The following is a 25,858-nucleotide window of genomic DNA, read 5'->3' as shown; positions in this document are numbered from 1 at the left end:
ATTTAGATGCTGGTGAGGATAGGGCGTTACAGATTAGACATAAGGGAAGAAGATGGGTATGGCGGGCTTCATTACCACTACCAGGGAAAGCCCAGCAGCCCAGCAAAGAACAGGTTACCTGTTACTACATGGATCTTAAATAAATAAATAAATAAATAAATAAATAAATAAATAAATAAAATAATGCATTAGTATTATTATTTTGAAACAAGCTCTCATTAAAAAGTCCTGGATGGCCTGAAAATCCCTACACTGGCCTCAAACTCACAGAGATCTGCCTGCCCCTCTCTCTCTCTCTTTCTCTCTCTCTCTCTCTCTCTCTCTCTCTCCCTCTCTCTCTCTCTCTCTCTCTATTTCTCTCCCTCCCTCGGATGCTGGACCAATGGAGACTGTCACAATGCCCCACCTGAATAAATCATTTTTATAAATTCATTCATATTTTCCCTGTCGATTTTGTTGAGTTTTTAGATAGGGTGGGGGTTCAAGAGAGGCAGAGACCACCCTTCAGGCGAAGGGTTTATTTGTGACTGCTTCGGAACAGTGAGGTTTATTAAGCAAACAGTAGCGTTGACTGCAGAGCACCATGAAGGGTCTTAGAAAGTTTCAGGAGGGTCAGCGGAGAGCAGAGCCTGGGAGGGAAGTAAAGATAGATGAAGGATGTTGTGTCTCCAGGAAATGGGACAAGTTTGCTGACATCACCTAACTGGACTAAGAAACACTGTTTTCCGTTTCGGGCTGAGGTAGGTGTTTGAAGAGTCCCAGGGACATTTCTGGGAAAAGGACATTTGTAACAACAGAGTCTTCGTTATAAGACAGGAGTCCCTAACCTTCTTCGTTTATGGTGTTGCCATTTGGAATGACCGATGCAATCTGACAATTTTCAGCCTGTTTCATTACAACTCTGTCTTCGCTCCAAAATTCCCCTACTGTCCAGTTGGCTAATTTTTGCATCCAGATGAACCTCCGATCTTTTAGAGCTCTTTCTCTCTCTGTATCTCTCTGTCCCTGTCCCTCTCTGGGTCGCCCCCACGCCCCCAATTGATTCCATTTGCCTTGGCTTCTGTCTTGTTTCTGCCTTCTGACCTTATCAACTCTTAAATCCTCAGAAGCATCCAAGGTGCCCGGGTATTTAGCCTTGCTCTGGTTTGGTGGGGCCTGTTTTATTTGGGTTTGGTCACATGGGGCTTGGGGAGGGGCAGGTAGTGGTAATTCTGGAAGCAGACTACCCACGCGGGAAAGTGGTTAGTTTTAGGGCACACAGTTCTGCTGAAGGAGTTAGAGCAAAAAGCTCGAGGGTCTGCCCAGTGAAGCTTCCTCCCCAGTGGAAGACCGATCCTGGCAGACCCACAGCAACAAAGGAGGCCATCTGCCCTACGTCATCTGGGAATGCACGACGCTGAACCTTTCACAGGCCAGGAGAAACGCCCTAGTGACGGAATGCTAAATTTGCATGTCTTTCCCAAGATGCTCAGCAAAATCATCGGTTTCAAGTCTTTATGGTTAATAGTCACCAAATATATTAATGACCAAATACTTCTAGAGTTTTACATATGAACATAACATTTATATTTTGAATGTAAATTACATACACAATTCCCTCCCAACAGAGAAATTACCATAACTGAAAGGTAATGAATAAATTGGGCTTTAATTAGCTCAGAATGAGTAGAGAGATCTTGGCTGGTCCGAAGGTAGTGAGTTATCTCAATTGATTGTTCACAGTCAGTTACAGATTGAACTCCTGTTCTACACTTTCCCCCCTTCTCACTACTGCACTTGACTAGTCTTCTTTTGAAACGTGTCTTTCTTCTAATCTTTTTTTTTTCTTTTTTTGGGAGCGGGGGACAATTTTTCTAATCTTAAAATTGCACTAGTCATGGCATTATATTTATGATATCGTTGAGGCATACATGAAAATACTCCATGATTGTTCAGCTATAAGACAGATAACAAAAGGAATTTGTTGAAACCAACCACAGACCAAGATTAGTAAACAGACATACAATAGCAACAATTGACAAAGACATTACATGTCCCAAGATAGCTAAGGTAGGAGACTGGGTGACTATGAGTAGCTTCCTGCTCACTTTTTAAGGTAAGAGTTGCTTCATTTAGTTTCTACAATGGTTGAATCATTTAGGAAAAGTAAAGAGCAAAATGAAAAGCTTTGCAGACATTTAAGAATTTTAAAGTAGTATCAGTAGGGTCAAAGGCTGATATTTAATAAGACTTAAACAAGATTAAGTTCCACAGACTTCCTAGTGGGCAGACAGACAGATAGGGTAAGGAGCCATGGCTAGCTAATAAAGGTGGTGAATTTCCAAGATGGCCTGCTTTTCCCTCCTCCTCCTGACTAAGACAAAAGCCTGGCAACTTAAAGCAAAGGCCTTTTAAGCACTTGTCTTCCACCAGTAGCAATCCTGAGGACATCTTTCTTTAAACTGATTAACCCAAATTAAGTCTTCAGAGACTAATAAAACAAAACAAAACAGTACCTTCCCCCCAAACCAAAACAACAGCAACAGCCCTTTTTCTGCTGTGTGTGTCTGCTGTGTGTCTGTGGCTTCTTAACTTTAACAAACTCCTTTTGTCAACTGTTTATTTTGTTTGCTGCTGTCTGAGGTATTTGAGATTTCTATGATACCACTGTGGGGCTAAGGACATTTCCTGCCTTATAATTCTCTAGCTGACAGAGAACAAAACCTCCTAGATTATATCAAAAGGAAAGCTGGCTAATGGCTGTATGATCAATTAACAATTAACAAAGGATGATGATTGTGAGAAAATAATTGTGCCAGCTAAAGTAAGAAAAATCTTTATAACTGTATTTTTCTTTATCAGGTATAGAATACCTTCGTGTTACTTCCATAATCTAATATTTATGTAATTAGATTACTTCCATAATCTAATCTTATTTGCAATCTAGTGAGGTTAGTAGGACAAATGAGAAACTATGATTCTGAGAGACTACACTGGTAACTCACAATATGTAACAACCTCTTCTTCAATAGCTCTTTTTACTTCCAGTGTGCGTGTGTATGTGTGTGTGTGTGTGTGTGTGTGTGTGTGTGTTAGAGGGAACACTAAAATATTAAGAGCAATGAAATTTTCAGGTGTTGGTGTTAAGATAAAGTGGTGAAAAGGTACCTTTAGCCATCCAGGTCCAAGGTGTGTCACTAAGAGGTCACGCTATACAACAAATCTAACGCAACAGGATAATTGGAGAGAGAGGGAGAGCGAAAGGCCATCTCCTTGTGTGGACACAGAGGGGTGGGGGTAGACAGAGAAAGACAAAGACAAACAGAGACACTTAGGGTGGGAGATACCTGCCTGCATAGGGAAAATATGCAACTTCTAGGACAGTGGAAACTCCAGACACTTGTCAGGTAGCAGATTGTGACTTTCGCTGCTGTCACTGAGTAGCTGAGAGTTGGCAAAGTGCCTAATTTATAACAGTTGGGAGTGCATAATCCCTTTAGACTTGATAACAAATCAAATAATGATGTCCATAAAACATTGAGTGGCCATTGCAATAACATTATCCAGTCACCCCAAAATATAATATGCTAACTCTGAAAAGTAAAGAACTTTGTGTTGATTTAATTGGTTGCCCTTGCTAAGAAGGAAATTGCTATGCAGATCAGACCTGAAATTCAGAGATCAGTCTGCTTCTGCACCCCAAAGGCTGGATCAAAGGTATGTGACACCATCCATACCCAGACTAAGACAGGGGCAACAGATAAAATACAAGATGCATACCGTGTGTGTGTGTGTGTGTGTGTGTCTTATGTCACTTTAGCAGAATATCTAGATTGGATAATTTATGTGAATATAACTTTCTAGTACTAAATGAAAGCACAACATCTGATATGTGTTTTCTGGGTTCTCACAGAGCAGCTGCTGGAAAGACAAAAGGTAGATGGAGTCTGTGTGCTCGCACGGTAAAAGAGAGGGAACCTTTTGCTTGGAGCTCTTTTAATACAGTCACTAGCAATCCAAGGAAATAGAAGTCTCAAAGTCTAAATACCCAGGACTCCTCCCAATACACAACACTCTCCCACTGGCGACTAAGATTCCTATGCACAAAGGTAAAAAGGGTCACATTCAGACTACACACCAGCTGAGTCTGCATTTCAGTTAATAATAGTATGTTTAGTATAATTATGTCCCAAATGTTGCACAGTAGATATCCTGCTATTGTTGCACACAAAATAGCTTGAAACAAGAATTCTGATTTGCAAAAGCCAATCATTTCAGAACAGAAGTGGAATTTTGTTTCAGTCTCAGGATGTTAACATTTTAAAAGAAAAGCTTGGAAGACGCCAAGGTCATGAATCAGAGTCCAAGAAATAAAGAAGGAAACCACAGTTTCCCTGCTATTGAGAAAGGAGAATTATTTCTAGGTTAACAGCCTTGCACATTTCCTCCCTCATCTTTTTAACTTTGCTTCAAAATAGACTTATGCAGAAGACACACTGATTTCCTATGTGGAGTGAAAGCAAACCAATATGCACATGACTTTACAACCTGCAAATTTTGCTCTACAGTTTGCTCTGTTTTGCCCTCTCTTTGACACTGGGGACAGGGAGGTGCATGAATATGGGTCATTCTGACACATAAACCTAAGGCTTTCAGTAAACAGGAGGATCTGACATAAATATTTCCTTTTCAACGCGGTAGATGATATGCTTATAATTAATTATTCTGGCAGATAGTGATGTTATAAGTATTTCTTAAAGTGATTAAAAAATGTTGGGGCTGGGGATTTAGCTCAGTGCTAGAGCGCTTACCTAGGAAGCGCAAGGCCCTGGGTTCGGTCCCCAGCTCCGAAAAAAAAGAACCAAAAAAAAAAAAAAAAAAAATGTTTGGTTGTCCACGGACAGGATGGAACCGGTATTAACGCTCATCCAACAAAAGGCTGGTCAAGTGAAGCAGTGGGAGTGGAGAAGGAACAAAGAAATCTGTAACTGGTTGTGATCAATTAGTTGTAAACACCACTACTCGCGGACCAACCGAAGGTTGTTCTTGTGGTTGTAGATATATAAGCTTTACAATATTGATCCTTTATAAGTCATGGTGGATTACGGAAACAAACTTAAAAATATGTGTACGTATTCCAAATATGAGCCTCACACGTAAGAATAAAAACACGGAAAATTATTTAATTTATAAGAAAAATATATTTCCAATTCAATGAACTTACAGGGCTTCCGGATACCTTCTGGCTCAAAGCATCCTGGGTAATTTATATGCAAAATAGCACGCCGCGGCGCCCCCGCACCGCTACAATTGCGGGAATCCTGAGAGTATTAAAAGTGATGAAATAAGAAAGTAAATTTTAAATCAAGAGGAAGCTGAGCATGTGACGACTGAGAAACGCATTTACTTGAGAATGAGAGAAACGGAGTTAGCATGGCAGCTTGGGAAGATACTGGCTTTTGTCAACTCAACAGTACAGGGGACAAAAATGAACTTGTGGTCAAAGCTTCTCACTCAGCTGAAATAGGAACTCTACCAGAGGAGAAAAAGTACGAACTTTCTTGCCGTTTCCTTCAGAAGCCATCCATGTTTAACAAACAATAAAAAATAAGCAATGAAAACCAGACAAAGATATATAAAGCACAAAATTTTGACATTTTCCTAAAATTATTAATATGATATTCTTAGCACTCTTCTGGAATAGTAGTCCTATTGTTTAGAGAAGTTCTATTCTAAAGTCAGAGGCTAGCACATGGCTCAGCAATTAATGGACAAGTAGTGTAGCATAACAACCAGAGTGCTAACACCAAGATACCAATGGTTGAGGAAAAAAAAATTCCTCCCAGTCCTTTAACTATACATTAATATAAGCTGAAAGACAGACATAGAAACCACCCACCCACCCCACCCCCGCACACACACACACTACTTAATTTAAAAAGGAATTCAAGAAAAAAAAAAAGAATTCAAGTAAGTTAGTATACACATAAAATTAAAGAAGGAAACAAGGATTTTGTGGACATGTTTTTAATCCCAGTCCCATGAAGGAAGTGGCAAAAAGATCACTGTGATATCTAGACAAATACAATGTATAAGCTAAAACAGATACTGCTGTGCATAGAGACCCACTAGAAGGAAAAAATATAATGAACTTATCTCCTTTCTATTCTCTTGACTTTTTGTTTTGTTCAATTTCTTAAATTTCCATCTTCACTGTTAAAATTATTTTGCATTTGTCACTTCTGCTTTCCTCTGTTTCTAACATTTTGTGAGTTTTTATTTTTGCTTTTAACCATTTTTTGAACACTTTTTTATTGATTCTTTGGGGAGTCATGTCATATACCCCTGTCCCACTTATTTCCAGTCCTTCCATATCCACCTCTTCACCCTTGTTACCTCCCCCCAAAAGAAAATTAAAAATTAAAATAAACAACGAACAGACAAGCTATCTTGCTGGCCCCTTTGGACAACGACCTGCTTGTTTATTAATTGCAGCCTTCTCTCATACCAGTCATTGCAGGTTGATGTTTGTATGCAGGTGAGGGCTGGCACAAGTTAGGTCAAGGCCCATGATTGGACAGTAAAAAGTAAGGCAGGGACAAAGTTTTTGTAAGGCGGGAGAGAAGAAGAAAGAAGAATCAAGATGGAGACAGAGGACGACTACCCAGATCCGGGTGGCCTTAAATGGCCATAGGTAGTTATATTTCTTAAGGAATGGATTTCTGTAGGTCAATTTATCTTATCAAGGTGGGTAGTTTATATCTTTATCAATTGGTTGTAAGTTTATTGTGTGGATGTATCGTGGATTGAGAATTTAATATATAAATCTGATTCCTAAATTATAGCTTATCCAGTCTTGATTTTAACAGGTTGTTGGGAGTTTATACTTTAACCACCAGTGGGCAGTTGCTGGGCATGCAGGCAGAGTTCAAGACAGGGAGCTGAGATAGGTCAGCTGCTGCTGGACCTCTAGTGTCCTGATTTTATCAGGTAGCTGGGACCAGAGAGTTCCTTGCTGGCAGAGAGACAGTTAGGAGAGAGCAGCTAGCAATGGGGGCCAAGAGACTTCCCTGGGGCTAGAGGATAGTAACGTGGTGTAGTGCCACACTAGAACCGGCCACCGCTGACATGAAGGCATCCTGCAGATGCCATGTGGCCCTACGGTGCCAGCACTAGTGCGGGATAAAAGACCCCATTTTAAAAACAATTACCACAACAAGTCATAGCTGTCACATCTCCAGTTCTGTACTGATCCTGTACCATTCTGGTCCTGTACCACTCTGGTCCTGTACCACTCTGGTCCTGTACTACTCTGTGTTTGTCGACTCTCTAATGTCACATGTGTGTTAGTAACAGTGGCATTGGGAGCTTTGGTGTGTAACTCAGTACACCGTTCAGCACAAACAGCCTAACTTGCAAATGCCCAGTGCAACGAATCATTGTTCTGGTTCAAGGCCTCTGCATCTGCTATACCATCAATAATGGACCCTTACTGAGACTCCTCTTGGTTATCCTGTTGTCCAGTTGTCATGGAGATCCTGCCACTATTGTTTTGCAGAACCCAACCTTCACACACTCATAGACAGGGCAATTCAAGGTTCTTGACCTGGGCCTGGATGGCAGCTGAATTGATCAACCCAGGTCTCCCATGAGACTCCCCTACTTATACAACGCCTGTGAGGGGCAATCAACTCTCCAAAAGCCATTGAGGCATGGGGCCACCACTCCCAGGACACTCCAGAAAAGACTATACCTGGTCTCCATATGCAATGGGCATAGAGGGGTCCCAGACAGCTCAACTTTGTGCTCTGACTTCAACATGGCTTCAGACAGCAACTCAGATCACAGAAATCCATAAGGCATTTGGTGGTGACATGAGCCTGGGATATCAATGCAGACACTTGTTCCAGTAAAACCACAGACCCAAACATGGCCTCCAGCGGGCAACTGAGACTGGACATCACCATGACTTCAGATGACAACCCCGATCACAGGTATCTGAATGGCCTTCTGTGGCAACCTGGGTCACAGATATCAACACAGATCCAGATGATGTGGAGCCTAGGACCCAACACGGCCATTGGCAGTGGCCAGGGTCCAGAGAGCACCATGATCCTCAGGTGGCTGCTCACGTTCCTCATGTGGGCCTGTTTCTCACCACCATCCCATCTCTAGTTCCACCTCTTCCACAGCACAGGAAAACACACTGGGCTGTCAGGCACATGGCAGCTTTCCCTGCAGCAAGGTCAGGGCAGGTATTCATTCATGATTTCTAAGCCTAAAACTACTGCATCCTGATGTGTCTTCCTGATTTTTCTTCTCTGGGTATCATCAGATACTGCTCCTTTGAAGATTTGGGGACCTCTCTCTTCCCTGGAGACAGATACAGCTGTGACCACTCAGGAAAACACTCTAAAGGCCAGAGTTCAACCAGACACTAGAGGGATCAGCTTTGGTACTGACAAACTAGCTGCAGAAAGGGACCAGTCAGGAAGATGAACATGAAGGCAAAGACAGAAAAAAAATGACCACACATATCCTAGGTACTCCAACTCTGGCCTCGAAAACTGGAAAAAAGTCGGCTAAGAGCAGGAAACTCCTGAGAAACTAGTAAGTTGTAGAGGGGCAGGATAGCACAACATTCTAGACCAGCCTGCTGGGATACATGTTTTCCTCCTACAGTCCTCTGCATTTCTTCACACTTTTCAAACCCACTGCCTGGATGCTGGGCAGTATGCAGGCATACACTCGCTAAAGGCCAGAACAATGTGAGCTGGGGTGGAGGGGGTGGAGGGTTGGGAGTTTGGGGGGGTGGGGTGGGGGAGTGCTGGAGACTGGTGGGCCTGTGGGCCTGGTGGCCAGGGTCTGGGGGTCCGGGGGGTCGATTCCAGAAGGCTCGCTTGCCCACTGCAGCTCTTCTGCAAGGCTGGCACAGCCAGTCCAGGTCTGCCTGGGCGTTGGGCTCCACTGTGGGGTCTCTGTGGGTCAAAGTGTAGGTGATGGCTCCTGGCCCTGGAGACTGACTGTGTGTAGGGTGGTCTTGTGGCCCAAAGTCCAGGCCTTCCAGAAAGGGAAGAAAGAAGATCAGAGTTGTGTGTCTTCCCAGTTTCCAGGCCATCCTTCTCTGAGAAGGAGCAGAAGAGGGAAGAGGCAAAGGCAGCAGACCAGCCTTTCTGCCTAGTGCTCTCTCTTCCTCTCCTCTTCCTTTCAACCCTGCTCCTCTTTCTTCCTCCTCAGCCATCTCCTCATCACAAGCCACCAGATTCTCGAACCTCCTTTCTTCCAGCTCTTCCTGTGACTCTTCACCTTTCTGCAACTCTCATATTTATATTTCACCAGGTTCTGTTTGCTTTGCTTTGGTTTTGATTTAAGGTCTCAGTCTGCACAGTTTTCGCCAGACTGTATCTTACAGAGGCACGATAGACCCAGTTAGAATAGACTTTTAGATGATGTCCCCAGCCTCTGCCTTCTGCCTGCACTGGTCACCCCCAAACCCTTCACTCTTTGCCAAATCACTGTCTCTGTGTCTCTCTCGGTCTCTGTCTCTATCTGCCTGTCCTTGCCTGTCTCTATCTCTCATTTCTCATTCTGTTGCTTTTCTTTACTACTCTCTAGCCCTGTATGTCTTTGCTGTGTCTTTCTCTGTCTCTAGTCTGTCCGTCTGTCAATCTGTCTGTCTGTGTGCCTGTCTGTGTGTCCGTGTGGGTGTCTGGTGGTGTCTCTCGCTGTCTTTCTGCTTTCTCTTTCTCCTAGTTCCTGACTATCCTTGAACTTCTGATTTCTATTCTTGCCGAAAATGGTGATATCACAATTCTGTCCAATACTTCTCAGTCTAAAAGTCTTTGGTGGAGGGTCAGCTGAAATGGAGGTGTTCAGCAGAGAAAAGCATGGTGCCAGGGATGTGTCAGTCAGAAGAAGAAGGTGTTTCCGGTGTGCTTCTGTCATGAAGCAGGGCCGGGTTGGGAAGAAGCCCCTGCGTTGTCTATGGTCTTCTCACCTCATGCATAACTTGGGGATATCTGTGAGGAGAGTGTCGTGGTTTTGAAAATGTAGGTTAGGGGAGTAGGGGGAGAGTGAGTAATGTCTTCCACAGGGTGTCACCGGGTGCTTGCTGGTCTGGTCTTGTCTGGTCGTACCTAGCTGGGTGGTTATGGTCCTGGACACCCCCTCTGTCTCCCTGCCACCCAAAAACTTCCTGGTACCCTGAAACCCTCAGCGGTGCAGCCAGGCAACCCAGGCCGCATCCACTAGGTCAGGAGAGGTAATCCTGAAACAACAGATACAGGGATGCACTGGGTTGGAGGACCAACTGCTCGCGCTGAAGCTGAGCCTCCCAGACGACTTGAGGAGGGGAGAAGAACCGTCAGGGAAGGCTTGAGCTCCCGGAAGGAATAGTGCCGATGTAGACGAAGGCCATGGAGAATGAGGTTTTGGTCTTGCTGTGGAGGGACAGCAGCCAGCTAGCGAAGGCCATGCTCTGAGAGCAAGCCAACTTATTACAGGGCATGGCCGGTGCGCCAACTGGTTCGAGTGTCAGGTCGGTGGTGCAAGGCAGGAAATAAGTGAGTGAGTGAGGGAAGAGGGTTAGGCGGGCTTAGAGAGCTTTGTTGTGGTCGTGGGTAAGGAGGCGTTGTTATCGTTGTCGTTGTGGTTGCGTGTGTGTGTGTGTGCGTCGGCGTGCGTTGCGAGTGAGCGCGGTGTGGGGTGAGGTTGGGGCGCTGTTGGCTGGGCAGTGGGCGGGTGTGAGTGTGGAGGCGTGTCGGGTGGTGTTTCGTCACGGTGGGTGAGGTTCGAGTAGGTCGTTGTGTCGGCGATCTCTCGCCGGTTGTGGTGGCGCACGCCGGTAGGATTTGCTGAAGGAGGCAGAGGCAGGAGGATCACGAGTTCGAGGCCAGCCTGGGTTACACATTTTTTTTCACCCTACGCTCCTCGCTCTTTCCTCACACTTGACAAAAACACCGGCCTGCGCTCAAGCTCCTCTTCCTCCTCTTCTTTCCACTCTTATTCACACACCGTGCCCACTTGCTCCTCACACACCCTCAAACACCAACACCAACACTGCATACACACACTGGCACCAACAACACCCTCCTCCTCCACTCCCTCCATACCTAACAACAGCCTCTGGACACAAAACCGACAAACGCGCGCCACAACACACACCAACACACAACACCGGGACCCTCGCGCCCTTACCGGTAGCTCGCCTCGCCTCCCTTTGCCCCACCAACAAACAAACGCGCTGCAAACAGATCACGAAAACCTCGCGCCTTCTCCTGCCACACCACGCCCGCCCCCGACCCGTTACCTGCAAGCTCCCTGGCGCCTACTGCGGGGAAGAGGCCCAGCGTCCCGACCACAACATACACTCTTTGGCTCTCCCCATCGCCCCCTTTGCCACAACCTCTCCTTTTGCCTCGCCCTCGCCCTCGCCCTCGCCCTTTGCTTCATTTGGGCTTGCATTCAAACGCACGCCGCGCCTCTTCCCCTCCAACCTTTATTAAACACTTTTCAGACACTGCACCCCCTCCCCAGTTTTTCCTCTTCCTCAATAGTTCCTTCCTTCGTTCCTCTTTCCTTTCTCTCTCTCTCTCTCTCTCTCTCTTTCTTTCTTTTCTTCTTCCTTCTTTCCTTTCTTTTTTTCTTTCCTTCTGGAAAAAGAAGAAAGGAAGGAAGAAAGAAACGAGGGAGGAAGGAAATTTAGAAAGGAAGGAATGAAGGAAGGGAGAAGGAAAGAAAGAAAGAAAGCAATAAAGAAGGAAAGGAAGGAAGGAAGGAAGGAAGGAAGGAAGAAAGGAAGGAAGGAAGATAGCAAGCTAGCCATCAGGCAAGCAAGCAAGGAAGCAAGGAAGCAAGGAAGCAAAAAAGCAAGGAAGCAAGGAAGCAAGCAAGCAAGCAAGCAAGCAAGCAAGCAAGCAAGCAAGCAAGCAAGCAAGCAAGCAAGCAACCTAGCAAGCCCACCAGCAGGCTAGCTAATACCATTATTGCAAGTCTACTCCCAGGCAGGTGTTTGAACCTTACCTTGCCCAGGATCATTGTCACATCACCTACAGGAAGTTGGTAGAATGGCCGATCATGTTTATAAAACAGCACGACTACCAAAAGAGTCCTGAGTCCACTGCAGCTATCAGGGGATTGAGTTAGGTTGCAAACCTATAGGTTTTGCTCACCTTTGACTACTAAGCTCAATTCTGAGGGTTTTCTTCTTGCTTCCTGCTTACATGCATGCCTTTGTGTCCGTGCGGGCTTGTGAGTGTGAGTGTGTGTGTGTTTGTGCGTGTGTGTTTGCGTGTGTGTTTGCGTGTGTGTGTTTGCTCATTCATTAGTTTGTTTTGTTTCCTTTCAGACAATGAGGCCTTGGCTAGAATTCTCTGGGTGTATTTTCAGTTTAACCAGCCATCAGGAGTCACTGGCAGTGCAGATGTGCGCTGCTGTGGATGGAGGAAGAAACCTGTTGTGTGTCTACGGCTCTGCAGAAGCCTTGCCCAGCGGTGGTTATATCGGTGGGCTGCGGGGCCTGGAGAATTCAGGGCAGTGGGAGGCTTCGGGTTTGTGGGAGGGAGGGGAAACACTTGGGATTGGCCATTACCAGGCAAGCATCCAGCTATTTACCAAACACCTTCTGACCTAGGTCCTTTCCTGCATTTCCCACTGGAGCTTGATCTCTGGTTCCAGGTGAACTTCAAGTCACAGGGACACGTGGTTACAACTTTCTTGGAAGGAGTGCAGTTTCTTTGGGAGATGGATGTGTGTGGGAGGGGGTGGAGGGTCGTGGGGGAAGGTTTGTGTGCCTGTGTGTGCTGCAGCTGCTGTGGTTGCTGGTGGTGGCGGTGGTGATGGATGGATGAATAGATGAGTGGGTGGATGAATAATGAGTAGATGGAAGGAGGAGGTCTGGTCAGAGCAGAGGTCAGAGTCCTAAGGCCATCCTGTAGAAGATGGTCTGAAGTCTTTGAGCTCCCAGAGAAGCTTTTGGGAGTCCAGATGCTTAAGTGTGCACAGAGGGTTGTCTCCTCCTGGGAAGGGATGGATCCCTGTTCTCTGCCCAGAAGGCTGGGGATGGGCTTAGTTCCTAGCCCCGAGGGTGGCCTGTGTATCTGAAGGGCCTGACCACACCTGAGCCCTCCCCATCCCCTCACCGTGGTGTTACCCCCAGCCCTCCCCGCCCGTACCCCACCACCAACTCATTCATCTTGGGCTCTCCCTCCCAAGAGCTTTATCTTGAACACTGGTTCCAAGTCAGGAGAAACCATCCTTAATGGAGATGTCACACGTCCTGGGCAAATGGAGCAGAGGCTAGGTGACCTCTGTGCCCTGTTGTGTATAGGGCCGGGCCATACCTGACTCCCTCGGACCTCTATGTCCACCTCAATCGGTCTTCCTAGTCCAGTGGCTCTCAAACAACTTCCTCACCTCGTGGAGACCACCGACAGTAAAAGGATCTAGTCTCTATTTCCTCAATGTGACGTTGCCACTGTTGAGATGGGTTGTGCACATGTCCCTGTTTTCCGTTGTCTGGTGGTGGCCCCGGTGAAAGGGTCCTTCCACCCACAGGAGGGGTGGCACTGTTGCCCTGGGCCCTTGAGCACTGTTTCCCAGCCAGAGGTACCCAATTTTAAGAAAGAGGTCACAGGTACTTTGTAAAGAGCTTCTATGTAAACACGCCTGAAGCATTGTGGTATACCCGTGACTGTGTGAATGATCATCAGGAAGCATTTTCCCAAAGTTCTGCTGTGCTTAAATAGGCCTAAAATGAGTTGCCTGGTGTCAAGACCAGGGAGGTGTGAACCAAGGCCAGCTCCTGAGTCCTGTTGAAGCAGATTCCTCTATTGCCTGGCAGGGCCCCTGGTGCTTGCAGAGATTCCCCCAACACAACATAGCCCCACCCCACACCCCTCAACCCCAGTCTCAAGCCTTCCACTACTCCACCACTCCACCCACCATCCCACCTCTATGGACCCAGTCAACTCTGTCTTTACAGTCTGTCTAAGGCCAGCTCGGGACACCACAGGGTTAAAGGAGGAAGGCTGAGTGTGGAATTGGCTGGGATGGAGGGGTGTGGGCCCTACTTTCCACTTTTCCCTGCGGGATAAACTTTCATTTATACGGGGAGGGGGAGGGGCAGAGGGAGAGGGAGGGGAGTGGGGGAAGCATGTGCATTCCCTCTGACCAGCTGAGGGTTCTCTTAACCCTGGAAAAGGGAAAGAAAGAGCAAAGGAGAGAGGGAGAAATCGTACACACACACACACACACACACACACACACACACACAGGCACACACACAGGCACACACACAGGCAAACACACAGGCAAACACACAGGCAGACAGACACACACGCACGCACACACACACAACCTCACACACACTGTGTACAAAGCCAGAAATTCCAACAGCTTCACACATAAATATAAATACATACATTCACACAGAGACACAGACAGACAGACTCATCAGAGGATGGAGCACGCTTCATTAAACAGGCTCCAACCGTTTCAGCCATGTCCACATATCCACCTTTCCACATGTCCGCATTTGGTGGATAGAGCAAACTCTAAGGAGCTGGCTCCGAGAACCTTATTCCCCCCCCCCCCCCCCCCCCAGCCCCATCATACCACCTAAGACCGCGCTCTCTCTGTGTAAGAAAAAGATCACCTCGAAAACACATGTCACATATTCTCTAAAAGCCATCAGCACAGAAACATATCCTTCCAAAACCAGATTAAAGTCATTCCAGAAAAGGAAATCACACCGGACTTATTGATTACAGATTTTTGTTTTGACACTCACAGCTTAGCAAACATTTCCCATCCTTCTTTCTCGCCACCAGTTCGACTTAACTCCAAGGCGATAATTCTCTTGTCACGGATGAACAAAGTTTAATCCAGTCAAGCCTAAGTTATCCAGTTTTGTTATCCAGGCTTGACAATTTGTATTTAGCAAGAGACTGGTCATCATCCTCTGTCGTGTGCCATTTCTTTCTTTTCTTTTTTTTCTCTTGTTTCAAAGTCTTGTCGTTCAGGTAATCTGGATAATCACCTCTCCTCTGTCCCAAACACTCCCAAGAGAGTGATTGATGAACTCTTCTTTCCTAGCGGTGTGGTGTCTCTTGGCGGTGCACACCGACAGGCACCTGTGGCCACGGGCCTAGATCCCAAGATGCAGGAATCGGAGCCCAACCTTGAAGGGATGTCCTCTCGGAGCATGAACTTGTCCCAGGCCTACTTTTGTTGCTACTACGAGTCTGTGCTTTTAAGGCCCGAGGGGAGCTCACTGGACTCCTTCTCTCAACTCTGCGTCTCTTGCTGTTTGTTGTTCTATGAGGAAGGGGCACGTTCCGCTCTCGATCCGGACTTTTTAGACTTTCTGTCAACTAGCCTAACTTCCCCCACATTCTTTAAATCCAGGTAACTTCCTAAAACCGCATAGATCACATCAGGAATGGCCTCAGATCATGAATTCATCTCAACAGCATCGTCTCAAGAACGGTCCTCTTCCTGTTGATCCGCAGGCCTCTGTCCCAACGGAGCGGCCATCAGCCAGGAGGGAAATCCCAGCAGGCTGTAGGCAGCCAGTGTCTTGGCATGCATGCCCAAGGACAGCGGCCTGTCAGGACTCTGAGGGCTCTAGCTAGCAAGGAGAGGCGTGAGAAGGCAGGTCGGTAGTAAGAAGGCATCCTGGGGCCAAAGGCCCTGGCGCCGTGCTTCTTCAGGATACACCCACACAAGGGTGGGCTCGCGGTCCGGTGGTCCGGTGGTCCGCGGGTCCGGGGGGCAAGCGGCGGCAAGGGGCGGCAAGGGGCGGCAAGGGGCGGCAAGAGGGTGTTCCGGGGTCCGGGTCGGCGGCGAGTGTCAGTTTCGGGCGCGACCGCCAGGTGTCGGCGTCGCGCCGGAATGCGGTGCGAGGCAGGCAGGGAGTGAGTGAGTGAGAGAGGGAAGAGGGTTCGGCGGGCGTAGGGAGCATTGTTGTGGTCGTGGGTAAGGAGGTGTTGTTGTCGTTGTCGTCGTCGTCGTCGTTGTCGTTGTCGTTGTGGCTGCGCGCGTGTGTGTGTGTGTGTGTGTGTGTGTGTGCGCGCGTCGGCGTGCGTTGCGAGTGAGCGCAGTGTGGGGTGAGGTTGGGGCGCTGTTGGCTGGGCAGTGGGCGGGTGTGAGTGTGGAGGCGTGTCGGGTGGTGTTTCGTCACGGTGGGTGAGGTTCGAGTAGGTCGTTGTGTCGGCGATCTCTCGCCGGTTGTGGTGGCGCACGCCGGTAGGATTTGCTGAAGGAGGCAGAGGCAGGAGGATCACGAGTTCGAGGCCAGCCTGGGCTACACATTTTTTTTCACCCTACGCTCCTCGCTCTTTCCTCACACTTGACAAAAACACCGGCCTGCGCTCAAGCTCCTCTTCCTCCTCTTCTTTCCACTCTTATTCACACACCGTGCCCACTTGCTCCTCACACACCCTCAAACACCAACACCAACACTGCATACACACACTGGCACCAACAACACCCTCCTCCTCCACTCCCTCCATACCTAACAACAGCCTCTGGACACAAAACCGACAAACGCGCGCCACAACACACACCAACACACAACACCGGGACCCTCGCGCCCTTACCGGTAGCTCGCCTCGCCTCCCTTTGCCCCACCAACAAACAAACGCGCTGCAAACAGATCACGAAAACCTCGCGCCTTCTCCTGCCACACCACGCCCGCCCCCGACCCGTTACCTGCAAGCTCCCTGGCGCCTACTGCGGGGAAGAGGCCCAGCGTCCCGACCACAACATACACTCTTTGGCTCTCCCCATCGCCCCCTTTGCCACAACCTCTCCTTTTGCCTCGCCCTCGCCCTTGACCTTGCCCTTTGCTTCATTTGGGCTTGCATTCAAACGCACGCCGCGCCTCTTCCCCTCCAACCTTTATTAAACACTTTTCCGACACTGCACCCCCTCCCCAGTTTTTCCTCTTCCTCAATAGTTCCTTCCTTCGTTCCTCTTTCCTTTCTCTCTCTCTCTCTCTCTCTCTTTCTTTCTTTTCTTCTTCCTTCTTTCCTTTCTTTTTTTCTTTCCTTCTGGAAAAAGAAGAAAGGAAGGAAGAAAGAAACGAGGGAGGAAGGAAATTTAGAAAGGAAGGAATGAAGGAAGGGAGAAGGAAAGAAAGAAAGCAATAAAGAAGGAAAGGAAGGAAGGAAGGAAGGAAGGAAGAAAGGAAGGAAGGAAGATAGCAAGCTAGCCATCAGGCAAGCAAGCAAGGAAGCAAGGAAGCAAGGAAGCAAAAAAGCAAGGAAGCAAGGAAGCAAGCAAGCAAGCAAGCAAGCAAGCAAGCAAGCAAGCAAGCAAGCAAGCAAGCAAGCAAGCAAGCAAGCAAGCAACCTAGCAAGCCCACCAGCAGGCTAGCTAATACCATTATTGCAAGTCTACTCCCAGGCAGGTGTTTGAACCTTACCTTGCCCAGGATCATTGTCACATCACCTACAGGAAGTTGGTAGAATGGCCGATCATGTTTATAAAACAGCACGACTACCAAAAGAGTCCTGAGTCCACTGCAGCTATCAGGGGATTGAGTTAGGTTGCAAACCTATAGGTTTTGCTCACCTTTGACTACTAAGCTCAATTCTGAGGGTTTTCTTCTTGCTTCCTGCTTACATGCATGCCTTTGTGTCCGTGCGGGCTTGTGAGTGTGAGTGTGTGTGTGTTTGTGCGTGTGTGTTTGCGTGTGTGTTTGCGTGTGTGTGTTTGCTCATTCATTAGTTTGTTTTGTTTCCTTTCAGACAATGAGGCCTTGGCTAGAATTCTCTGGGTGTATTTTCAGTTTAACCAGCCATCAGGAGTCACTGGCAGTGCAGATGTGCGCTGCTGTGGATGGAGGAAGAAACCTGTTGTGTGTCTACGGCTCTGCAGAAGCCTTGCCCAGCGGTGGTTATATCGGTGGGCTGCGGGGCCTGGAGAATTCAGGGCAGTGGGAGGCTTCGGGTTTGTGGGAGGGAGGGGAAACACTTGGGATTGGCCATTACCAGGCAAGCATCCAGCTATTTACCAAACACCTTCTGACCTAGGTCCTTTCCTGCATTTCCCACTGGAGCTTGATCTCTGGTTCCAGGTGAACTTCAAGTCACAGGGACACGTGGTTACAACTTTCTTGGAAGGAGTGCAGTTTCTTTGGGAGATGGATGTGTGTGGGAGGGGGTGGAGGGTCGTGGGGGAAGGTTTGTGTGCCTGTGTGTGCTGCAGCTGCTGTGGTTGCTGGTGGTGGCGGTGGTGATGGATGGATGAATAGATGAGTGGGTGGATGAATAATGAGTAGATGGAAGGAGGAGGTCTGGTCAGAGCAGAGGTCAGAGTCCTAAGGCCATCCTGTAGAAGATGGTCTGAAGTCTTTGAGCTCCCAGAGAAGCTTTTGGGAGTCCAGATGCTTAAGTGTGCACAGAGGGTTGTCTCCTCCTGGGAAGGGATGGATCCCTGTTCTCTGCCCAGAAGGCTGGGGATGGGCTTAGTTCCTAGCCCCGAGGGTGGCCTGTGTATCTGAAGGGCCTGACCACACCTGAGCCCTCCCCATCCCCTCACCGTGGTGTTACCCCCAGCCCTCCCCGCCCGTACCCCACCACCAACTCATTCATCTTGGGCTCTCCCTCCCAAGAGCTTTATCTTGAACACTGGTTCCAAGTCAGGAGAAACCATCCTTAATGGAGATGTCACACGTCCTGGGCAAATGGAGCAGAGGCTAGGTGACCTCTGTGCCCTGTTGTGTATAGGGCCGGGCCATACCTGACTCCCTCGGACCTCTATGTCCACCTCAATCGGTCTTCCTAGTCCAGTGGCTCTCAAACAACTTCCTCACCTCGTGGAGACCACCGACAGTAAAAGGATCTAGTCTCTATTTCCTCAATGTGACGTTGCCACTGTTGAGATGGGTTGTGCACATGTCCCTGTTTTCCGTTGTCTGGTGGTGGCCCCGGTGAAAGGGTCCTTCCACCCACAGGAGGGGTGGCACTGTTGCCCTGGGCCCTTGAGCACTGTTTCCCAGCCAGAGGTACCCAATTTTAAGAAAGAGGTCACAGGTACTTTGTAAAGAGCTTCTATGTAAACACGCCTGAAGCATTGTGGTATACCCGTGACTGTGTGAATGATCATCAGGAAGCATTTTCCCAAAGTTCTGCTGTGCTTAAATAGGCCTAAAATGAGTTGCCTGGTGTCAAGACCAGGGAGGTGTGAACCAAGGCCAGCTCCTGAGTCCTGTTGAAGCAGATTCCTCTATTGCCTGGCAGGGCCCCTGGTGCTTGCAGAGATTCCCCCAACACAACATAGCCCCACCCCACACCCCTCAACCCCAGTCTCAAGCCTTCCACTACTCCACCACTCCACCCACCATCCCACCTCTATGGACCCAGTCAACTCTGTCTTTACAGTCTGTCTAAGGCCAGCTCGGGACACCACAGGGTTAAAGGAGGAAGGCTGAGTGTGGAATTGGCTGGGATGGAGGGGTGTGGGCCCTACTTTCCACTTTTCCCTGCGGGATAAACTTTCATTTATACGGGGAGGGGGAGGGGCAGAGGGAGAGGGAGGGGAGTGGGGGAAGCATGTGCATTCCCTCTGACCAGCTGAGGGTTCTCTTAACCCTGGAAAAGGGAAAGAAAGAGCAAAGGAGAGAGGGAGAAATCATACACACACACACACACACACACACACACACACACACACACACACATAGGCACACACACAGGCACACACACAGGCAAACACACAGGCAAACACACAGGCAGACAGACACACACGCACGCACACACACACACCCTCACACACACTGTGTACAAAGCCAGAAATTCCAACAGCTTCACACATAAATATAAATACATACATTCACACAGAGACACAGACAGACAGACTCATCAGAGGATGGAGCACGCTTCATTAAACAGGCTCCAACCGTTTCAGCCATGTCCACATATCCACCTTTCCACATGTCCGCATTTGGTGGATAGAGCAAACTCTAAGGAGCTGGCTCCGAGAACCTTATTCCCCCCCCCCCCCCGCCCCCAGCCCCATCATACCACCTAAGACCGCGCTCTCTCTGTGTAAGAAAAAGATCACCTCGAAAACACATGTCACATATTCTCTAAAAGCCATCAGCACAGAAACATATCCTTCCAAAACCAGATTAAAGTCATTCCAGAAAAGGAAATCACACCGGACTTATTGATTACAGATTTTTGTTTTGACACTCACAGCTTAGCAAACATTTCCCATCCTTCTTTCTCGCCACCAGTTCGACTTAACTCCAAGGCGATAATTCTCTTGTCACGGATGAACAAAGTTTAATCCAGTCAAGCCTAAGTTATCCAGTTTTGTTATCCAGGCTTGACAATTTGTATTTAGCAAGAGACTGGTCATCATCCTCTGTCGTGTGCCATTTCTTTCTTTTCTTTTTTTTCTCTTGTTTCAAAGTCTTGTCGTTCAGGTAATCTGGATAATCACCTCTCCTCTGTCCCAAACACTCCCAAGAGAGTGATTGATGAACTCTTCTTTCCTAGCGGTGTGGTGTCTCTTGGCGGTGCACACCGACAGGCACCTGTGGCCACGGGCCTAGATCCCAAGATGCAGGAATCGGAGCCCAACCTTGAAGGGATGTCCTCTCGGAGCATGAACTTGTCCCAGGCCTACTTTTGTTGCTACTACGAGTCTGTGCTTTTAAGGCCCGAGGGGAGCTCACTGGACTCCTTCTCTCAACTCTGCGTCTCTTGCTGTTTGTTGTTCTATGAGGAAGGGGCACGTTCCGCTCTCGATCCGGACTTTTTAGACTTTCTGTCAACTAGCCTAACTTCCCCCACATTCTTTAAATCCAGGTAACTTCCTAAAACCGCATAGATCACATCAGGAATGGCCTCAGATCATGAATTCATCTCAACAGCATCGTCTCAAGAACGGTCCTCTTCCTGTTGATCCGCAGGCCTCTGTCCCAACGGAGCGGCCATCAGCCAGGAGGGAAATCCCAGCAGGCTGTAGGCAGCCAGCGTCTTGGCATGCATGCCCAAGGACAGCGGCCTGTCAGGACTCTGAGGGCTCTAGCTAGCAAGGAGAGGCGTGAGAAGGCAGGTCGGTAGTAAGAAGGCATCCTGGGGCCAAAGGCCCTGGCGCCGTGCTTCTTCAGGATACACCCACACAAGGGTGGGCTCGCGGTCCGGTGGTCCGGTGGTCCGCGGGTCCGGGGGGCAAGCGGCGGCAAGGGGCGGCAAGGGGCGGCAAGGGGCGGCAAGAGGGTGTTCCGGGGTCCGGGTCGGCGGCGAGTGTCAGTTTCGGGCGCGACCGCCAGGTGTCGGCGTCGCGCCGGAATGCGGTGCGAGGCAGGCAGGGAGTGAGTGAGTGAGAGAGGGAAGAGGGTTCGGCGGGCGTAGGGAGCATTGTTGTGGTCGTGGGTAAGGAGGTGTTGTTGTCGTTGTCGTCGTCGTCGTCGTTGTCGTTGTCGTTGTGGCTGCGCGCGTGTGTGTGTGTGTGTGTGTGTGTGTGTGCGCGCGTCGGCGTGCGTTGCGAGTGAGCGCGGTGTGGGGTGAGGTTGGGGCGCTGTTGGCTGGGCAGTGGGCGGGTGTGAGTGTGGAGGCGTGTCGGGTGGTGTTTCGTCACGGTGGGTGAGGTTCGAGTAGGTCGTTGTGTCGTCGATCTCTCGCCGGTTGTGGTGGCGCACGCCGGTAGGATTTGCTGAAGGAGGCAGAGGCAGGAGGATCACGAGTTCGAGGCCAGCCTGGGCTACACATTTTTTTTCACCCTACGCTCCTCGCTCTTTCCTCACACTTGACAAAAACACCGGCCTGCGCTCAAGCTCCTCTTCCTCCTCTTCTTTCCACTCTTATTCACACACCGTGCCCACTTGCTCCTCACACACCCTCAAACACCAACACCAACACTGCATACACACACTGGCACCAACAACACCCTCCTCCTCCACTCCCTCCATACCTAACAACAGCCTCTGGACACAAAACCGACAAACGCGCGCCACAACACACACCAACACACAACACCGGGACCCTCGCGCCCTTACCGGTAGCTCGCCTCGCCTCCCTTTGCCCCACCAACAAACAAACGCGCTGCAAACAGATCACGAAAACCTCGCGCCTTCTCCTGCCACACCACGCCCGCCCCCGACCCGTTACCTGCAAGCTCCCTGGCGCCTACTGCGGGGAAGAGGCCCAGCGTCCCGACCACAACATACACTCTTTGGCTCTCCCCATCGCCCCCTTTGCCACAACCTCTCCTTTTGCCTCGCCCTCGCCCTTGACCTTGCCCTTTGCTTCATTTGGGCTTGCATTCAAACGCACGCCGCGCCTCTTCCCCTCCAACCTTTATTAAACACTTTTCCGACACTGCACCCCCTCCCCAGTTTTTCCTCTTCCTCAATAGTTCCTTCCTTCGTTCCTCTTTCCTTTCTTTCTCTCTCTCTCTCTCTTTCTTTCTTTTCTTCTTCCTTCTTTCCTTTCTTTTTTTCTTTCCTTCTGGAAAAAGAAGAAAGGAAGGAAGAAAGAAACGAGGGAGGAAGGAAATTTAGAAAGGAAGGAATGAAGGAAGGGAGAAGGAAAGAAAGAAAGAAAGCAATAAAGAAGGAAAGGAAGGAAGGAAGGAAGGAAGAAAGGAAGGAAGGAAGATAGCAAGCTAGCCATCAGGCAAGCAAGCAAGGAAGCAAGGAAGCAAGGAAGCAAAAAAGCAAGGAAGCAAGGAAGCAAGGAAGCAAGCAAGCAAGCAAGCAAGCAAGCAAGCAAGCAAGCAAGCAAGCAAGCAAGCAAGCAACCTAGCAAGCCCACCAGCAGGCTAGCTAATACCATTATTGCAAGTCTACTCCCAGGCAGGTGTTTGAACCTTACCTTGCCCAGGATCATTGTCACATCACCTACAGGAAGTTGGTAGAATGGCCGATCATGTTTATAAAACAGCACGACTACCAAAAGAGTCCTGAGTCCACTGCAGCTATCAGGGGATTGAGTTAGGTTGCAAACCTATAGGTTTTGCTCACCTTTGACTACTAAGCTCAATTCTGAGGGTTTTCTTCTTGCTTCCTGCTTACATGCATGCCTTTGTGTCCGTGCGGGCTTGTGAGTGTGAGTGTGTGTGTGTTTGTGCGTGTGTGTTTGCGTGTGTGTTTGCGTGTGTGTGTTTGCTCATTCATTAGTTTGTTTTGTTTCCTTTCAGACAATGAGGCCTTGGCTAGAATTCTCTGGGTGTATTTTCAGTTTAACCAGCCATCAGGAGTCACTGGCAGTGCAGATGTGCGCTGCTGTGGATGGAGGAAGAAACCTGTTGTGTGTCTACGGCTCTGCAGAAGCCTTGCCCAGCGGTGGTTATATCGGTGGGCTGCGGGGCCTGGAGAATTCAGGGCAGTGGGAGGCTTCGGGTTTGTGGGAGGGAGGGGAAACACTTGGGATTGGCCATTACCAGGCAAGCATCCAGCTATTTACCAAACACCTTCTGACCTAGGTCCTTTCCTGCATTTCCCACTGGAGCTTGATCTCTGGTTCCAGGTGAACTTCAAGTCACAGGGACACGTGGTTACAACTTTCTTGGAAGGAGTGCAGTTTCTTTGGGAGATGGATGTGTGTGGGAGGGGGTGGAGGGTCGTGGGGGAAGGTTTGTGTGCCTGTGTGTGCTGCAGCTGCTGTGGTTGCTGGTGGTGGCGGTGGTGATGGATGGATGAATAGATGAGTGGGTGGATGAATAATGAGTAGATGGAAGGAGGAGGTCTGGTCAGAGCAGAGGTCAGAGTCCTAAGGCCATCCTGTAGAAGATGGTCTGAAGTCTTTGAGCTCCCAGAGAAGCTTTTGGGAGTCCAGATGCTTAAGTGTGCACAGAGGGTTGTCTCCTCCTGGGAAGGGATGGATCCCTGTTCTCTGCCCAGAAGGCTGGGGATGGGCTTAGTTCCTAGCCCCGAGGGTGGCCTGTGTATCTGAAGGGCCTGACCACACCTGAGCCCTCCCCATCCCCTCACCGTGGTGTTACCCCCAGCCCTCCCCGCCCGTACCCCACCACCAACTCATTCATCTTGGGCTCTCCCTCCCAAGAGCTTTATCTTGAACACTGGTTCCAAGTCAGGAGAAACCATCCTTAATGGAGATGTCACACGTCCTGGGCAAATGGAGCAGAGGCTAGGTGACCTCTGTGCCCTGTTGTGTATAGGGCCGGGCCATACCTGACTCCCTCGGACCTCTATGTCCACCTCAATCGGTCTTCCTAGTCCAGTGGCTCTCAAACAACTTCCTCATCTCGTGGAGACCACCGACAGTAAAAGGATCTAGTCTCTATTTCCTCAATGTGACGTTGCCACTGTTGAGATGGGTTGTGCACATGTCCCTGTTTTCCGTTGTCTGGTGGTGGCCCCGGTGAAAGGGTCCTTCCACCCACAGGAGGGGTGGCACTGTTGCCCTGGGCCCTTGAGCACTGTTTCCCAGCCAGAGGTACCCAATTTTAAGAAAGAGGTCACAGGTACTTTGTAAAGAGCTTCTATGTAAACACGCCTGAAGCATTGTGGTATACCCGTGACTGTGTGAATGATCATCAGGAAGCGTTTTCCCAAAGTTCTGCTGTGCTTATATAGGCCTAAAATGAGTTGCCTGGTGTCAAGACCAGGGAGGTGTGAACCAAGGCCAGCTCCTGAGTCCTGTTGAAGCAGATTCCTCTATTGCCTGGCAGGGCCCCTGGTGCTTGCAGAGATTCCCCCAACACAACATAGCCCCACCCCACACCCCTCAACCCCAGTCTCAAGCCTTCCACTACTCCACCACTCCACCCACCATCCCACCTCTATGGACCCAGTCAACTCTGTCTTTACAGTCTGTCTAAGGCCAGCTCGGACACCACAGGGTTAAAGGAGGAAGGCTGAGTGTGGAATTGGCTGGGATGGAGGGGTGTGGGCCCTACTTTCCACTTTTCCCTGCGGGATAAACTTTCATTTATACGGGGAGGGGGAGGGGCAGAGGGAGAGGGAGGGGAGTGGGGGAAGCATGTGCATTCCCTCTGACCAGCTGAGGGTTCTCTTAACCCTGGAAAAGGGAAAGAAAGAGCAAAGGAGAGAGGGAGAAATCATACACACACACACACACACACACACACACACACACACACACACATAGGCACACACACAGGCACACACACAGGCAAACACACAGGCAAACACACAGGCAGACAGACACACACGCACGCACACACACACCCTCACACACACTGTGTACAAAGCCAGAAATTCCAACAGCTTCACACATAAATATAAATACATACATTCACACAGAGACACAGACAGACAGACTCATCAGAGGATGGAGCACGCTTCATTAAACAGGCTCCAACCGTTTCAGCCATGTCCACATATCCACCTTTCCACATGTCCGCATTTGGTGGATAGAGCAAACTCTAAGGAGCTGGCTCCGAGAACCTTATTCCCCCACCCCCCGCCCCCAGCCCCATCATACCACCTAAGACCGCTCTCTCTGTGTAAGAAAAAGATCACCTCGAAAACACATGTCACATATTCTCTAAAAGCCATCAGCACAGAAACATATCCTTCCAAAACCAGATTAAAGTCATTCCAGAAAAGGAAATCACACCGGACTTATTGATTACAGATTTTTGTTTTGACACTCACACCTTAGCAAACATTTCCCATCCTTCTTTCTCGCCACCAGTTCGACTTAACTCCAAGGCGATAATTCTCTTGTCACGGATGAACAAAGTTTAATCCAGTCAAGCCTAAGTTATCCAGTTTTGTTATCCAGGCTTGACAATTTGTATTTAGCAAGAGACTGGTCATCATCCTCTGTCGTGTGCCATTTCTTTCTTTTCTTTTTTCTCTTGTTTCAAAGTCTTGTCGTTCAGGTAATCTGGATAATCACCTCTCCTCTGTCCCAAACACTCCCAAGAGAGTGAT

General features: G+C 49.0%; 1 long non-coding RNA gene across 2 annotated transcripts; it reads right to left on the bottom strand.

The window, feature by feature from the left end:
• Positions 1 to 20,148: 20,148 nt before the first annotated feature.
• Positions 20,149 to 22,128, bottom strand: LOC148006263 (uncharacterized). 2 transcript variants are annotated; one of them, XR_015686532.1, is made up of 2 exons: positions 21,992 to 22,128; positions 20,149 to 21,648 (listed from the first exon to the last, which is right to left on the bottom strand). It is a non-coding gene; the product is annotated as an uncharacterized LOC148006263 (long non-coding RNA). The 2 variants fall into 2 exon arrangements; XR_015686533.1 differs by having other exon boundaries at positions 22,104 to 22,128.
• Between the last annotated feature and the right edge of the window lie 3,730 nt (positions 22,129 to 25,858).

Source organism: Rattus norvegicus, chromosome 4 (assembly GCF_021556685.1).
Source record: "Rattus norvegicus strain SHRSP/BbbUtx chromosome 4, alternate assembly SHRSP_T2T, whole genome shotgun sequence".
Lineage (NCBI taxonomy): Eukaryota > Metazoa > Chordata > Mammalia > Rodentia > Muridae > Rattus > Rattus norvegicus.
The sequence above is the reverse complement of the archived record's forward strand: the minus strand, read 5'-3'. Positions and strand labels throughout refer to the sequence as shown.